Raw genomic sequence first — 16,323 nt, 5'->3', positions numbered from 1 at the left:
AGGGGGAGGGCGGGCGCGGCGGCGGCGGCGGCGACGGCGGCGGCGAGGACCGGAGCATAATGGTGGGGAGAAGCGCGGCCGCGGCGGCGGCGGCAGGGGCGCGGGCGTGGGGGCGGCGGGGGCGCCGCCGCTTTGTGGAAGCCGGGCCGGGCTGCAGCCTCTCGGGCCGCCGGCGTGGCTGTGACCGCGGCTCGCCCGCTGGCGGACGGCCCGAGTTGCCCGCGGAGCTTTGTGAGGGGCGCCGGGGCCTGCGGGGCCTGCGCGGTCCGCCCGCGCCCGCTCGCCGTCTCCGGGTCCGGGCGGGGGAGGCCCCGGAGGAGGAGGACCGCGCGGGGCCTGCTCGGGCCGGGAAGCCGGGGAGTCGCGTGAGCGCCGCCCGCCGGGACGGCCGTCCCCGCACGGCCGGGCTGCGGGGCCCGCGCCTGCGGGGCCGGCGGAACGCGGCCCTGTGAGTGAGGAGGGCGGAGGGAGCGCTTGCGGTCGCGGCTCGTTGTTTGGGAGCGGTGGCTGCGGCCGGGCAGGGCGGTCCCCAGGGCCCAGGCGGGGCTCGGCCCGCGTCCCCCGCGGCTGGAACTGGCGGCAGCGAGGCCTCCGCCTCCTCAACAGGTCCTGCCGGGCCCCTGGGACTGCCTGCGGGTCCGCCACTCCTCCCGCCCGGCGTCCCGTCCCGAGAGGAGCTGCTGTGCGGGGCCCAGCGGGCCTGCTTGGGGTGCGGGGCTCCTGGGGCGGCCCGGGGACCCCGGCTTCCACGTGGATTGTCCCTCACTTTCTGTATCGGGCAGCTGTGGAGGCGATTACGGTGTGGGCCTGGTGCGAGTGTGTCCGCGGGGCCCGGTGTATGTCCGGTGTGCTCATGATACCTGGTGTATATAGTGTGTCCGGTGTGATGTATGGTGTTTGCGTGGTGCCCGGTGTGTACGTGGCACCTGGTGTTACGTGCAGTGTGTGCATGGTACCCGGTTGTCCGTGGTGCCCGGTGTGCGCGAGGTGCCGGTTGTCCAGCGTGCTGGTGTTAAACGGGGTGTGTCCATGGTGCCCGGTGTGCGCCTCGTGCCCGGTGTATATACGGTGTGCTCTTGATACCCGGTGTTATATATGGTGTTCGCGTGGTGCCCGGTGTGCACGTGGCACCCGGTGTCACATACGGTGTGTGCATGGTGCCCGCTGTGCACATACACAGTGTATACTTAGTACCCGGGGTCATATGTGTCTGTGAGCTCAAATCAGGTGCCCAGGTAGCCTGTTCAGGGAAGGGTGCCTGAAGGTTGAAGTGGCCCGCCCCCGTCAGACTTTCACGGACCCACTGGGCTTGCTGAGGTTTAGGTTTTGGGTCTTCCTGTCTGCCTCACCCGGGTGTTCTGCATCCTGCAGTAAGCCGTGTCCTCTGCGGGCAAGAGGCTGCTTAAAAATGATTTAATTGGTTTGTTGAAAGGCAGAAAGTGAAACGTTTACTTGTTTTCTTTTAAACTGAGACATATAGTAGTTGTGGTTTAGTAATTATGGGATGCATAACCTTTTCAGGTTTTTTGGTTATTGATTCTAATGAATGGTTAGAAGTTATCAGGGAGATAGTCTTGGTTGTACTTTAAAAGTTTGAGTCCTTTCTGGTAAGCGAGGTCACCTTTGTGGTTTTTTTGAATTACTGTACAAGCAGGAGATAAAATATGAATTTTGTAGAGTTATGTTATTTTCCTTGTCTTTGGCTAACTGGAGCTGGTTATGGTCATTATTTTGGTGAGCTCTTCTTTATGAGATGGCCAGGCTAGACGATCAAAGATCAGATCATACGGGATGTGATTAGGACAGAATCAATAAAATATTGTTCTTGCTTAACTATACCTGTGGTCAACACAGGATTTCTATTTTTTTTATATGGTACTCTTTTCCCATAGATGTTGTTCATATGAAAACTGAATCTCCCTTTTATGTTCTGTAAATTGGGCAGTTTATTTTGCGGTTACCTGTGGCAGGGTGTTTAAAAAACATACATGTAAGTGCTTCCAGCTTTACAAAGAAAAATCAATTAAAATGTTAAAATTTGGCTGCTTAGGTCGTGCTGCATATTCCTAGGATATCATTATGTTGGCACTTTGAGTGGATGTCATCTTGCATGTGTCCAAGAATTGACATGTGTTTATTTGAACTCTCATCGTTTTGTAACCCCTTTTCCTTTAAGGGTTATTCAGATAATGTATGATAGAGATATTCATACCCTTTGGCATGCCTTAGTTGAAGCTAATTAAGAATTTTAACATTTTAATACAAGTGTCAAATGCTATCCTAATATTGCTTAAAGCCCTAAACCTCTGGTGTCAGATTTTCTTTACCTAATTTTACCATCCTTCAATTGAATTCTGCATGGAAAACATCGTTTAAACAAAGAGGATGTATCTTGAAAAAAAATTAAGGAGAAAATGGACAGTTAGACTTAGTGTTATGATAGTTAAAAGCTTTTCATTGTTTGAAAACTCTAACTTAGACTTGACATTGCATTTTTCCCCCAAAGGGTGATTAGATTTTTTGTCACTAGAGATGTCCGTAGCAAAATGACTTTGAGGCCAGGTGGCTTGGGTCTGAATCTCACCTCCGTCATTTACTAGCAAAATGACCTCAGGCAAATTACTTAAACTTGTCATGCCTGGTCTCAGTTTCCCCATCTGAAAAACAAGGATGATAGTCATTGTACCTACATCATGGGGTTGTTGACTCATGAACCACTATTAGACTAATTCAATTCAGTTGACTCAAATTCAATTCAGGTTAATAATTAACCTAGTGTGGAAAGGGGTGAAGCTCTGAAATTACAGTATGGCATGCTCACATGCGCCTTGTCTTACTAATTTGTGTTTCTCGTAGCCTACCTCTGAATCTCTGGTTTTTCACTTTAGTTATCTCAGAAGTTTGGAAAATAAGCATTTGCTATATTCCTCAGGAATATATTTCTATATTCCTCATTTACTTGAAGCAATTTTAAGGATCTTTCTATCATTCCTTTTTTTTCTTTTTTCATTGTGATAAAAAATATATATAACAAAATTTACCGTCTTAACCATTTTAAGTGAACAGTTCAGTGATGGTAAATGCATTCATCCTGTCGTGCAGTCATCACCACTGTCCATCTTCATAGTGTTTTGTGTTTTGTAAAACTGAACTCAAGTTTTACACTAACTCCTCATTCACTTCTTTATCTTTGATAAAGAATTAGGTAATTGAAGTACACAGTGTGAGAGTTCTTATTTTAACCATTAGTTTTAAATTAAAGTTTTTCTCTTTTCCCTCTTGTCACCCTGTCTGTAACCGCTTCAGGTTGTATGTTTTATATTTGCGTGGAGCAGATAGACTTTCTGAACAAAGAAACACTGCTTGTCACCTCTTCATTTGATCATTGTGGAACTAATCCTTCACCAACGTTTTTACTAGGAATTTGACAAGAACTAAAAAATAACTGATTTGAGTTTAATTTCTATCTGTATCGCTTGCATGATAACTTTCAGTTGCTTTCTTGCAGTGGCATTGTCAAAATTTCAAAACACTTGAAATCTGCTTTGGTGCAGTGATTCTGTGAAGATAATTAGTGACGTAAAGGTTCTCCACATCATCAGTGGCCTGTCCTCTTTTGGTCTTGACTTTAGAAATTTGGTATCCATAAATTTATAACATAAATGAATACCATGATGATATGTATCATGTATTGTGTGTTTACCATGTCTCAGCCACTGTGCAAAGTTATTTATATACACTATCCTTTTTTTTTTTTTGCTGAGGAAGATTAGCCCTGGACTAACATCTGTGCCAGTCTTCCTCCACTTTATATGTGGATTACTGCCACAGCATGGCTGACAGGTGGTATAGGTCCATGCTCAGGATCCAAACTGCTGCTAAAGTGTAGTACGTGCAACTCAACCTCTATGCCACCAGGCCGGCCCCTATGTTTGCATTTTTTAAGGGATCATATTAACTCTTATCTGTTCTTCAGAGATGAAGAGAATGTATTTAGCAGATCACGTTATCTTGTCTTATACATTAGGAAAAATGTGTGTTACTGAAAACTTGTACATGGTGCTTTTCTTAGTAATATTAAGTATAGTAGATTAACTAGTTTTGTTTTGAGTAAATGGCTTTTTTTTTTCTTGATGAGGAAGAATAGCCCTGAGCTAGCATCTTTTGCCATTCTCCCGCTTTTTTTCCTTGAGGAAGATAAGCCCTGAGCTAATGTCTTTGCTCTTCTTCCTCCACTTTATATGTGGGTCACTGCCACAGCATGGCTGACAGGTGGTGTAGCTCTGTGCCTAGGATCTGAACCCACGAACCTGGGCTGCTGAAGTGGAGTGTGCTGAACTTAACCACTATGCCATGGAGCCGCCCCCTGAATAAATGCTCTTAACTCCATAATTAATCTGTTGCATAAGATCATGTTAAAATATCATATTTACTCTCTTACAATAGGTAGCATATGTTTTAATATTTTGAGTTCATTTATTAAACATTATTATTTATTGAAACTGCTATGTACTAGACACTTGCTAGGTAACACAATTACTGAAGCAAGCTCCATAAAGTTTAACAGGAGAAAGTAAATACAGATGCTGTGGAGCAATGTATGTGAGTTGTGGTACATTGTATTTGAGCTAAGATTACCTTTGAGGTCTTAACACTGATGATTTCAAATTTATTCTAATTTGTGACTTTGTGATTTTACCATATTTCTGAGGATGTCTAAAAACAACTTTGTTATGATTAGTAATTTTTTATGTTCTCCAGATATTATCTAAGCATTTAAGTGAAAAGTAGACCCACTTAAAATTTTTTCCTAGTTTTATCTGCTTGTATGCTAAGTAAGTTTAAAATATAATTTAACGAAGGAAGAATCTTCTTTCCTAGTTCAAGCATTTATCATGTAAACACGAAAGATATTTGCAAATATTTAAAAGTGGATTTGTACTGAGAGTTTGTCACTAATACTAACTCTCAAAATTGGGATTAAAAATGCTTTTTTTAAAAAAATTGGGTAGATACTGTGGTTTATTGCAAGAGAATCTGTCATGAATATATTTTGACTATGTATGCAGATAAGGTCCGTTTAGAAGTCTACTTTATAAGCAGTTTTTAGAAAGCTGGGTTTCATCATAAACATTACTTCTGGCAGCACGTTGTTTTTGTTGTTCTTCGTGAGGAGAGATTGGCCCTGAGCTAACATCTGTTGCCGGTCTTCCTCTTTTTTTTTTTTCTCTCCCCAAAGCCCCAGTACATAGTTGTGTATCCTAGTGGGATGTATGTTCTACGTGGGATGCTGCCACAGCATGGCTTGATGAGCAGTGTGTAGGTCTGAGCCCAGGATCTGAACTGGCGAACTCCTGGCTGCTGATGCAGAGTGCGCAAACTTAACCACTCGGCCACAGGGCTGGCCCCAGCAAGACTTCTTTAAAAAGAAGGTGTCACATATTGAGCACCTAGTATACTAGGTGATTTCCATTCTCCATTTAGTCCTCACAGCATCATAATGAGGGAAGTGTTATTGCAGTATTATCATAGCATAAATTATAATATTGTAGTACAGTTAGAAGTATTATATAACTTATAATAAGACTCAGAAAGGTTAAGTTACCTAGTACCTGACGTCACGCAGAATACATGATTAAATGGATATTTATTTGAATTCAAGTGTATGACTACCGGACCTAAACTCCGTTTGGTTTCTCTGTCTCCATGAAACCCAGTAACTTCTTGGATCTTTGTACTGATATGTTGTCATCTTCCAAATGTGCATGTATAAGTTTGCAAAATTATGGAATAATAAAGGAATGTAAAACTGTGCTCATTCTTCTGACAAAAGTAGGAGGTGGAAAGAGGACTGTTAGAGACCTCCTGGTAATCAGAACGTTCCATATATAAAGTCCTGGTTAGGCCCCACTTCACTGGTCATGACAGCTAGTAATCTAAGAAGCACAAATAATTGGCTCATTTTCTTGCTGTCACTATTGGCAGCTCACATTATGAAGATAACTTGGTGCAGGTTTGGGGTGGGGACCTTCAATCTTTATTTTAATACTTATGTATAGGAGAGAAATGTTTGAAAATACTCAGAATTGACGCCAACACTAAAGTATTCTTGTATTAGAAGGGGAAGTCATTGTCTTGAGGAATCTCTTTGCATTTAGCTAATTTCTTGAAAGTTGCTCTAAGTGCGGAGGCTTCAGAATTCAGTAGGTGTTTACCGTTGTCTAAAATAATGTGAGAAGCATATGGTGAAGAGAGAAATAGATCAGTTGAGTTGTAGCATTTACAGCCTCAGACCATCCTGATACATCAGTGGTGTTGCAGTGGGATGTGAAATGTGGTTTCTCATGTTTGACGGCCAGGGAGAGACTTACAAAGAAACCTTCTTTTAATGAAGGCTCAGCAGAGGGAAAGCTCTGCTTGGGGAAGCTGTCTCACCCCCAAGGCCATTATGAACTTTGTAGCTTTTTTGTAGATTCTTGATTTATCTGCCTGTTGATTGCTTTTCTTTCTCAAAACTGCATCTGAGAAATGCTATTTGGGAGATCAAGTCCTTAATTTTCAATTGAGTTTTGACATGGAGCCCTTTTTGAATAAATATAAAATATACCTACTTAGCTGCCCAGCTCTTGTGGTAGAAATAAGTGAGATTTATTTATTTGCAGTTTTCATTGGTATTTAAAAGAGTTTTGGAGCATTTTATTTACCATTAGAGATGTTGTCTTTTTAAATTATAGAGGATATAAAGTTTAAGGTGATTTATTTTTCTACTGTACTTAAAATTTAATGTTTTTCTTATGTTTAAAAATATTAGATTTAATATCATATAATGTCAAAATACGTGATGTCTTTTATTTTGAAATACCTACTCATTTTACTATTCTGCACATATGTATTCTACACATATAATCTTAAGAATCTTTTCACTTGTGATCAATATTCATGATGGATTGTTTCAGGTAAGAAACTTCCATTTGAATAATTTTTTTTTTTTTTAAGATTTTATTTTTTCCTTTTTCTCCCCAAAGCCCCCCGGTACATAGTTGTATATTTCGTTGTGGGTCCTTCTAGTTGTGGCACGTGGGACGCTGCCTCAGCGTGGTCTGATGAGCAGTGCCATGTCCGCGCCCAGGATTCGAGCCCACGAAACACTGGGCCGCCTGCAGCGGAGCGCGCGAACCCAACCACTCGGCCACGGGGCCAGCCCCCTCCATTTGAATAATTTGAAAATTAAATTTTATTTTCTTAGGATTCTTAGAATAAAACTAGCTTTAGTCTGTTATTTTCAGGTGACTTAAAAGCTGAATAGCCACCAATTCACTTTAAAGTTAGACTTTCTCTTGGTCCATTTGCTTATTTTAAATGCTAATTAAAAATATACTATTGTAAGCCTTAGATGCAGTAGTATTTAGATCTTATTTATTCCTTTAAGTAAATTCTTTGGGATTTTAGGAGCCAAGAGTGGCTTGACATACTCTTGATAGTACACTGTCTCAATCATGGCTGAGCATCTGCATTACTTTTTTTTCTTAAGAAAAACATTAAATCAGAATATCTGAGGATGGGTCTTGGCTCCATTTTTTAAAGTTCTACAGTTTTATTTTTAACTTTTCAAGTTTCAATTTTTTAATTTTTTTAAGTAGGCAATGGTAGATATGCCTTTTTTAAAAAATATTTTTTTGGAGTGGCTCATAGAAAATGCAGCCCCTAGACTTGGCTTATAGAAAATGTAACCCCTAGACCTTTAGCTCTGTGCCTCAGCAGTTGTTTTTCAAGAATCATATTCGTGAAGTTTCCTGAAGAGGATAATCAGAACAGCTTGAAAAATAAATGCATCCCAGAAGAAGACCTCATGTCTTTTCAGGTTCCTCCAAAATGCTCCTGTATTGTTGCTCTGCTGTTGGTCAGGGAAGATAGCTATCAGAGAGGTAGGGTTGGTTGGTGTTTCCCTCTTGGTCCCACATCGTGTCTGAGATAAATGATGTTCGGAGGATAGACTGCCATCCGGTTTCAGTGTCTCTGGGCTTTCCCATAATTTGACTAAGCAGCGGCCTGTTGTTCCTAAGGGTCCTGGAGTAAGCTTGCAACCCTGGCAGGTATAGGAAGAACTTGGATGTCTTTAGGCAGTCACGCCAGCCATGGTGGGGTTGCATCTGCAGGTGGGAGTGAGACCACCGGAGAAGTCTTTTCAGATTCTGCCTAGCCATGGGGCTAACCCTGGCCTTTGTCTGGATTTCAGGTGATTCTTGATACTCGTCCAGATTGGGGGTGTCATTTCCACTCGCAGGTGGTTCCCCAGAGGTAGGGCCATCACAGGAGCAGATTCGATGTCTGAGCTGAGTACCAGAAGAGTATGAGGGGAGAAGCCCTTGAACTCTAAGATTCACTGTCACTCTGACCACTGCTGGCTGGTATCTGCATTCCCTCCTCAGTTCCTGTATTTCTCGCTGCAGCATACTGAGGCTTCGTGGGGCCCCTGGGGACCTGTAGAGTGCCTGATTTCCACGGACTTCTCTTTCTTCCTCTGTAATGCAAATGCAGTGTCCATTAGTTCCTCACAAGCCAGGGTACATGGTAGATGGGTTTTAAAAGAGGCGAGAGTGGCCTGGGGAAGCCTCACTCAACCTGGTGCTGCTTGTTGGTGGAGTCTCCAGCTAGGTCTGATGGTGTTTCATTTGCTCTTCTTATCATATGACATGGTCCTATCCAAGTTGTTTCCCACTGGTGTCAATCTCTTGCTGTTTTTTCTAGTTATACCTTGGGTGATAAAACAACATCTTATCTGTTTTTGAAGTATGCCAGGTCAGATTTTCTTAAATATACATAACTTCCTTAGTTTTAGATTACCAGATACATTCAAGAATTATATTAATCACTGTTGTTAGAATTGCATTTTATTTATTTATTTTTTTGCTGAGGAAGATTCACCCTGAGATAACATCTGTTGCCAATCCTCCTCTTTTTGTGTGTGACCTGCCTTCACAGCATGGCCACTGACAGATGAGTCATTGTAGATCCATGCCTGGGAACCAAACCCAGGCTGCCGAAGCGGAGTTTGCCAAACTTAACTAGTAGGCGACTGGGGCTAGCCCTGGAATTGCATTTTAAATAGAATATTCTTACAAAACTTGACCTTGAAGAATAGAGTGGAAAGTGTTAGATGGGTTTACTATTATGAATCAGTATTCTTCAATTGAAGTACCATTTCATAGAATAGTCCTAAATATGGTAAATAGTAGGATGGGAAGAGGATCTGAAGTCTGGTTCATAGACAGTAATTGAAAAATTTGAATTCTACCACATGAAATGCTAAACTGAAAACTGGCCACTGCAGTCTCTGCTCTCAGTCTCTTCTGTTCGGGTTCTCTTTCCCTGCACTGTGTCCTGAAATTTGCTACTAGGCAATGAACTGAGGTAATTGTAAATCTCTCCTCATTCATTTTCCTTCCTCCAGGGATTATAATCCTGTCATGCAGGAAATTTTGGAGTCTATTCTTAGTCTAACTTTCTAGTCTAATCTTCAACTATTCTCCTAAGTAAAACCTTTACTTCAATCAGTCATTCTGTTTATTCTTTCAATAAGTTTTTTTAGTACACAAGTAGTGCTGGTTGTATTAGTGTTTCATAAGTTTTGCTCTGGTATCCTCCTTTCCCCTCCTCATTCCACCCCTAATGCTGAAGTCAGTTTAAAATTTAATTTAAAATTTGTTGGCACTTGAGATCTCTGTCAAGTTTTATCTTCTCCATCTTGTTGCTCTCTCACAGTGATCTTTTGCCTCAATTTATCTTCTGTAGCATTTAAAGTTTGCCTCAACTAGTTCTTATTGCCATTTATTATTATTTAAACTTTACCCCTATAATTATCTTCCTAGTTACTTGACCTAAGAACAGACTTTTCTTTTTAAAGATTTTTAAAATTCTTTTTTCCTTTTTCTCCCCAAAGCCCTCCCCGTACATAGTTGTATATTCTTCGTTGTGGGTCCTTCTAGTTGTGGCATGTGGGACGCCGCCTCAGCGTGGTTTGATGAGCAGTGCCATGTCCGTGCCCAGGATTCGAACCAATGAAACACTGGGCCGCCTGCAGCCGAGCGCATGAACTTAACCACTCGGCCACAGGGCCAGCCCCTAAGAACAGACTTTTAAAATTTCTTTATAATACCTAGTGCAGTGCTGTGCATAAAGTAGGTCACATAAGTGCATACAGGTAGACAAAAGAATGCCCGTTATCTTTTCAGTGGCGACATGGTATATGCAAAACCCAAATATTTGCCCTAACAGTCTCCTTGCCTGCATGCTAGTGGAGGAAAACTACAGAGCTGATTGGTGACACTGTATGTAGGTTCTTGGAAACCAATATACATGGTCATCTGGGCTCTCAGTCATACTTTATTTCTCAGATCAGCTCATCTTCCTCTTTCATAATGACGTACTAAACTTTCTTTACACCCCTCTCGCCTGCTCAGTCTTGTAGACGACATTGGCCTCTTTTTCTCGAGAGAAAGAAGGCATCTCAGGGGAAGAAACTTACTTTACTCCAGATCTGCTCTCTCCATCCCCTTTTCTTGTTCTCTTGACCTGTGATCTACAGATCTTTCCCTGCAGAAAGCTCCTTCCTACTTTTTTGTCGTCATCGTCTGTACTGGCTCCCTCCCATCTGCATTCAGACGTCTCCCACCATTACAAAATAAACAAAACAAAAACAACAAAAATCTTTTCTGAACTCCACACCCACTGCTCTGGTTTTCTTTTCTCCCTTTCCCGATCTTTCTCCTTTCTTAACACTCATCAAAAGAGTCGTCTTTCCTTTGTTTCTTTAGTTCTTCCCAGTCCAGCTTCTCCCACCTTCTGATGTTGAAGCTTCTCCAGAGACGTCACCATGACCTCCCAGCTGCCAAGTCCAGCAGAGCCTTTCTGGCCTTGTTCTCCTTGGCCTTTGAGCAGTTGTGATGCACAGTCTATCATCTCCTCCTTGAAACACTCCCTTTTGTTTTTGGTTTCTGTAATGCCACACTCTTCTCTTTTTCTTTAGAACCTTTGGCTGCTGCATCTCTATTTGCCAGCTGCTCTTCTACCTAGAATTAAATGTGAAGTGCCCTGTGCTCTGCCCCAGGACTCCACTTCTTATCTTCCTGTCTGCCTCCCTCCAGAGTCTCATCTCTGCTTGTGGTTTCAGTTACCACCAACATGGTAGTAATTATTATATCAGCTAAGATGCTTCCAGCTGGAACTTAGCAGAAATCCTTGACTCAGAATGGCTAATGCAAACTTCTTCTCTAACTAGAAGTCCAGAGATAGGACGGACTCCAGGTGGTGCAATCAGCAGCTCGAAGGACTTTCTCTCCTTTGTCAATCCACCATCGTCAGCATTAGTTTTATTCTGAGGCTAGTTCCCTTCACGGTTGCAAGATGGCTGCATCAGTTTTGGGTGTCATATCTAGACCTAGTGATATTCAGAGAAAGAAGAGACCACTTTTTAGGAGGTAGGACATCTGTCCTAAAAGTAGCCCTAGCACACTTCTCCCTCATTGAGTCACACAGCAGTTGCTAAACCTGATATTAGCTGATAAGGAAGATGGAATTACCAAGATTGGTACAGATGAAACTTCTGAGCTAAATAGCTTTTGGAACTTTAGTCACTCTCTTCTGCTGAAAAATTCTTCAGTGACTTCCCACTGCCCTTAGGTTAAAGTCTCAAATCCTTTATAATGACTTATGAAACTCCACATACTCTGGGCCCTGTGCTCTGTCCCACCTTTATCTGGTGCCACAGTCTTTGCTTCAACCTTGCTGGCTCATTCTAAATGTCCTAGAGGTCCCAGGTTAAATGTCACTTCTTTAGGGAAACTATATTTCATCCCCCAGGTAAGAGAAGGGAGCACAACGTCTTCTGTAGCATTATTCGCTCTCATAGCATCTGTACTCAAAACAACCAGAATTGCTGTTTAATATAAATAAGTGTTGACTGATTAAATGGCCTGGTATTCTGATATAGAATGATCAAGAGAATCGATGGTGTGGAGCTATAAAATGCCTTTCATTGTCAGTTAATTAGGGTTAAAACTAGTATTGCATGTGCTCAAATAACAGTTTTATTAGCTTGTTAGGTTACTATTTTTTAAATATAAATACTTAGAGAGTTTACCTTTGGAAGAACAACATAATAGTAAAGTATAACTAAATATATTGTTAGTTTACTGTTTTTAATATTTCTATATTAAAATCGGGGTATATTTTGGTGTATTTGGGGACAAATTTTATACTTATCAAGTATTGTACTTTAAATAGATGATGTATCACTTAGGAGGAGGGCAGTTATTCTACTGTGAGAGAGGAGAAAAGCTGAAGCAGAATCTAATAAAGAATTATTTTCACCCTTCTTTCTCTTCCTTTCTATGGAACCCTGCTCCTCAGACTAGAGAGTGATCTGTAATTACCCTGCCTGCCCCAACTTCAAAGAGAGGGAAGGAGAAGGGTGAGAAGTGGAGTCATAAGTGAAGCAAGTTGTTTGCTAGCGTGCGCAGCATGGATATGAGCTAGCTCAGTGCCGTTCTGGCAAGTTTTAGAGACTGACCGTGGCTCTGGCCGAGGCCATTTTTAATGCTGATGATACGGGATTATTTTAGAAAACTGCATGCCTTCATAAATTATGATTAATGATTGTATAATTTTTTTACTTTTCTGGAGACTCCCTCTCCTCACCCTCCTTCCCAATAGTCTGTAAATTTACTCCGTGACCTCAGAATCCATAACGCAGTGCCCTGGGCAGTCATTACGAATCAATTAGAAATGTGAAATGAGACCAAACTTTTTTGAAGCTCATTTTCAAGATTATGGGAGACATATTTTAACCAAATTAAAACTCAGTACTTTATAAACAGACATTGTATTAAAATAACAGATATTTGGCAGTTTAGCTATAGAAAATGCCGGATTGATTGGCACACATTGTTGGGCATCCAGTGTTGCCATGTGCTTTCCAAAGTATCCGATAATTGTAAGATTTTGGACTTTCTTATGTGTTTAATAAAATATATATGTTCAAAGATAGTATAAACTTTGAGATGTACGTTATAGCAATTCAATAAGGCAATGTTAAAATAAGACGGGAATGTGTATTCCCCACTCCTGCTTGGAGGTCAAACATCAGCCTAAACACATGGCTGTTCCGGATGATGTTTGCTCTTGGTACAGGAGTGAGGCCAGGAGCCCTCCTGCCACGTGTCGTTCTCACCCCTTGCATGTATTTGCTATCTTTGGTCATGTAATTTCTTAGTTCTTTCTTCTGTTACGTATTCATTACAGTATAATATATATAGTAAATTGAGCTTTGCTCCTTCCTTGTAGTAAAATATCCTTTATATGGACTGCTAAATAATTGAGGGTTTTAAAAAATTATAGTTAATTCTCATGTAGTCAGAATCTAAATAATGGAAAAGTTCAATTGCCAACTTTGGTCTAATTTCATGAATTAATGAGATAATAATTTTAAAGGGAAGTGTATTAGGAAAAAGAGGTCAGATTGAGATATCCCCCCAATCTTGACTGTAGAAGCGTGCTGTGGTTATTAATGTGCATGAAAGCATAAACCATTATTTGAGTTGTCTACCTTTTAAATTCATTTGAACATTTCTTAAGCAAGACATGTCACTTTTAGTGTGAACTATTTGCATTGGATAAAATTGAGTTATTTCCTGTTGTGTCTCTGCTGTTGAATACTTTCAACGTGGTGCTAATATGTTCCCTGAAGTAACTCATTTCCATCAGTTGTGAAGTACAGAATTGCTATTTGTAGTTTTCTTCAGATTTGAAGTTTACCATTGTACAGTCTACAAATTATGACAAACTCTTTCTGAAAAAAAATATTTGAGAAACGAAGCATTCTGGTTAAGTTAGCATGGGCTAGTATGGTTGATATGTAATAAATGAATGGCTAATTAATAATTTTTAATGTAAGCATTATATACCTTATTTTGTAGATGTTTAAGTTCCTAGAAGACAGTGATTGTGTCATTTTAACTGACTTGTTAGGAAATAATATTATGAGCAAATTATAGAATTACAGTAATCCTTGTTCTGCCATGCTGGCATTTATCCAGAGTTGACTATGTTTAACTGGAAATAGTGTAAAAGCTTCGGTTTTCTTCATCTTCCTTCTTAAAAGGGTTTTTAGGCTGTTTATTTGATAGTGTTATTAAAATAGTTATTCAGAACATTTAAAAAGTAAAGATCACATTTTGCAACAATTACAGTCGATTCTTGTGATTTGCTATAGTTATATTCTATCATTGCCACAAACACTGAGTTAGCCAATGGTGACCCTTTGCCTCCAGGGGAAGTACAGGGTTGGGTTCCTGTGAGCCTCTAGTCACAACAGTTTTATAAACTAAAGTGCCATTTCCGTTATATAGGTTTGTTTGCCAATATTCGTGTAAAACAAGCCAGTCTCAGCATCAAAAACCTGTTCTTCACAGTCTTTTTCCTGTATAACATTTGCCTGAAAATTTAACATTTTTTACGTAGTATTGCTGTTTGAAACATGTGAGCCAGCCGACACAAGCTGAGAAGGGTTTAGCATTTTCCTGACCCTAGGTAATGTGGTTATAAATGTCTTTTGCTTTGAGCCTCATGACAGCGCTGTCTGCTACACTTGTTAGCAGTTGTCATCTCAGGAATCCATGAGTTTGGTGGCTTTCCCATCCTCTGCGTGACTTCCTTGTGCACTATAGATGCTGCGTTAGCACTTTCCATAGTGGTCCCAGGTAGATTGGTGCATCTCCTCCTTCGTGTTCTGAAGCACCGTAACTGCCTGGAGGAAGCTCATCTGACGTTTTTCCCTAAGGTTCATCACATCCTTCCCATGCTCGGGAACAGCAGACAACACCTCAGCACTACACTTGGGGCCATTTTAAACAGTGAAATCACCCAGAAAAAGCACAAGAATATGAAAAATGTGGCGGTAAATAGATTGCAGAAAGAACGTTATTTTCAGTCTGAGCTGGAAGAAGGAGGCAGAGCAACACCCTGTTCCACCTTAGCTGGAAACCTGCGTGTGTATGCCAGTGACCACAAGAAGTCTACGAGCGCTGATTTTGGCATTACAAATAATTTTAGCAAGTAGGTGGTGTCACAATTATGGAATCTACGAATAATGAGAATCAACTGTAGATATAATTGGTAAAGTTTTTCTGTGTCAGGGATTTTATGATGATTTTCATTTTCCTATCTTTTAATTCTTATTTCATTTTATGAAAGAATTTGTACTGAATTTCATAGCTACAAAGGAAATCTAAGAAAATTCCTCTTATTTTGTGTTCTACTAATGGGACACTTTTCCCCTGTAGTTTTTTATCTCTTTTTTCCAACCTAGGTAAACTTGGCCTTAAAAGAAAGATTAGGATTTTTTTTTTCAGAAAGCATTTTATATGATTAAAAAATTAGATGTTCTTTAAAGAGATTGAGATTTTTATGGGAAAAAAATGTACGTTGTTTTGGTGTGTGTTTTTTAAATTTTACCTTAAGAAAGCTGATTGATACCAAGGGCAAAAACCTTAAAGGAAAAGATCAATAAATTTGATTACATAAAAATTTAAAACTAAAAAAAACAAAGAAAGAAACTGGAACAATATTGGCATCATAGATAATAACCCAAAGGGTGTTATTCTTCAGGTGTATAGAGAATTTTAAAGAATCATTAAGAAAGAATCATTAAGAAAATGGCAAATAGTACAATAGGAAATAGAGAAAATAAATATGCACTTTTTTAAAGAAGAGCCACAAATGTAAAAAATTACTTGAAAAGATATTTGGCCTCAATACCAGTCTTAAGAAAGGCAAATTAAAACAGAGTACAATGTTTGCACTTTTGGTTTTGGCGAAAATTAAAACAAGACCAAAATACCGTAAAAGATTAGTTAGTTATACATTAGTTAAATATCTATAATACAATCATGTGCCATGTGACGATGTTTTGGTTAATGATGGACCACATAAGCAATGGCGGTTTCATAAGATTAGTACCACATAGCCTAGTTGTATAGTAGGCTATACCATCTAGATTTGTGTCAGTATACTCTATGCTGTTTGCACGGCAATGAAATTGCCTAACAACACATTTCTCAGAGTATAGCCCTATCATTAAGTGACACATGACTGTAGTTATGATCTAAAAACCCTTTATTCAGAGGAGAGCTTCCACTGTCTTCCACCATGAGCAAAGAGGTCCTCCCTAGGAGAGTATCTGTCATCAGGGTGGTCTGACACTTTGGTGGACAACACAGACAATTTTAAAAGGAAAAGGGTATCCTTTGAGAAATGTGCAAACTGAAA

General features: G+C 40.5%; 1 protein-coding gene across 10 annotated transcripts in view; it reads left to right on the top strand.

Annotated features, from left to right (window-relative positions):
* Positions 1–16,323, top strand: part of ZMYND11 (zinc finger MYND-type containing 11) — a 116,341-nt gene that overhangs the window by 1,210 nt on the left and 98,808 nt on the right. Inside the window, exon 1 of one of the 10 annotated variants that reach the window (XM_046678577.1) lies at positions 3–62. The exons of 8 other annotated variants lie outside the window; for them this stretch is intronic. The gene's annotated coding sequence lies outside the window, so the exon portion shown is untranslated. Of the gene's footprint in view, positions 1–2; positions 63–129; positions 449–16,323 lie in introns of those variants that run through there. One more of the 10 variants, XM_046678580.1, reaches the window with a different exon arrangement.

The sequence above is a fragment of the Equus quagga genome, chromosome 12 (assembly GCF_021613505.1).
Source record: "Equus quagga isolate Etosha38 chromosome 12, UCLA_HA_Equagga_1.0, whole genome shotgun sequence".
Classification (NCBI taxonomy): Eukaryota; Metazoa; Chordata; class Mammalia; order Perissodactyla; family Equidae; genus Equus; species Equus quagga.
The sequence above is the reverse complement of the archived record's forward strand: the minus strand, read 5'-3'. Positions and strand labels throughout refer to the sequence as shown.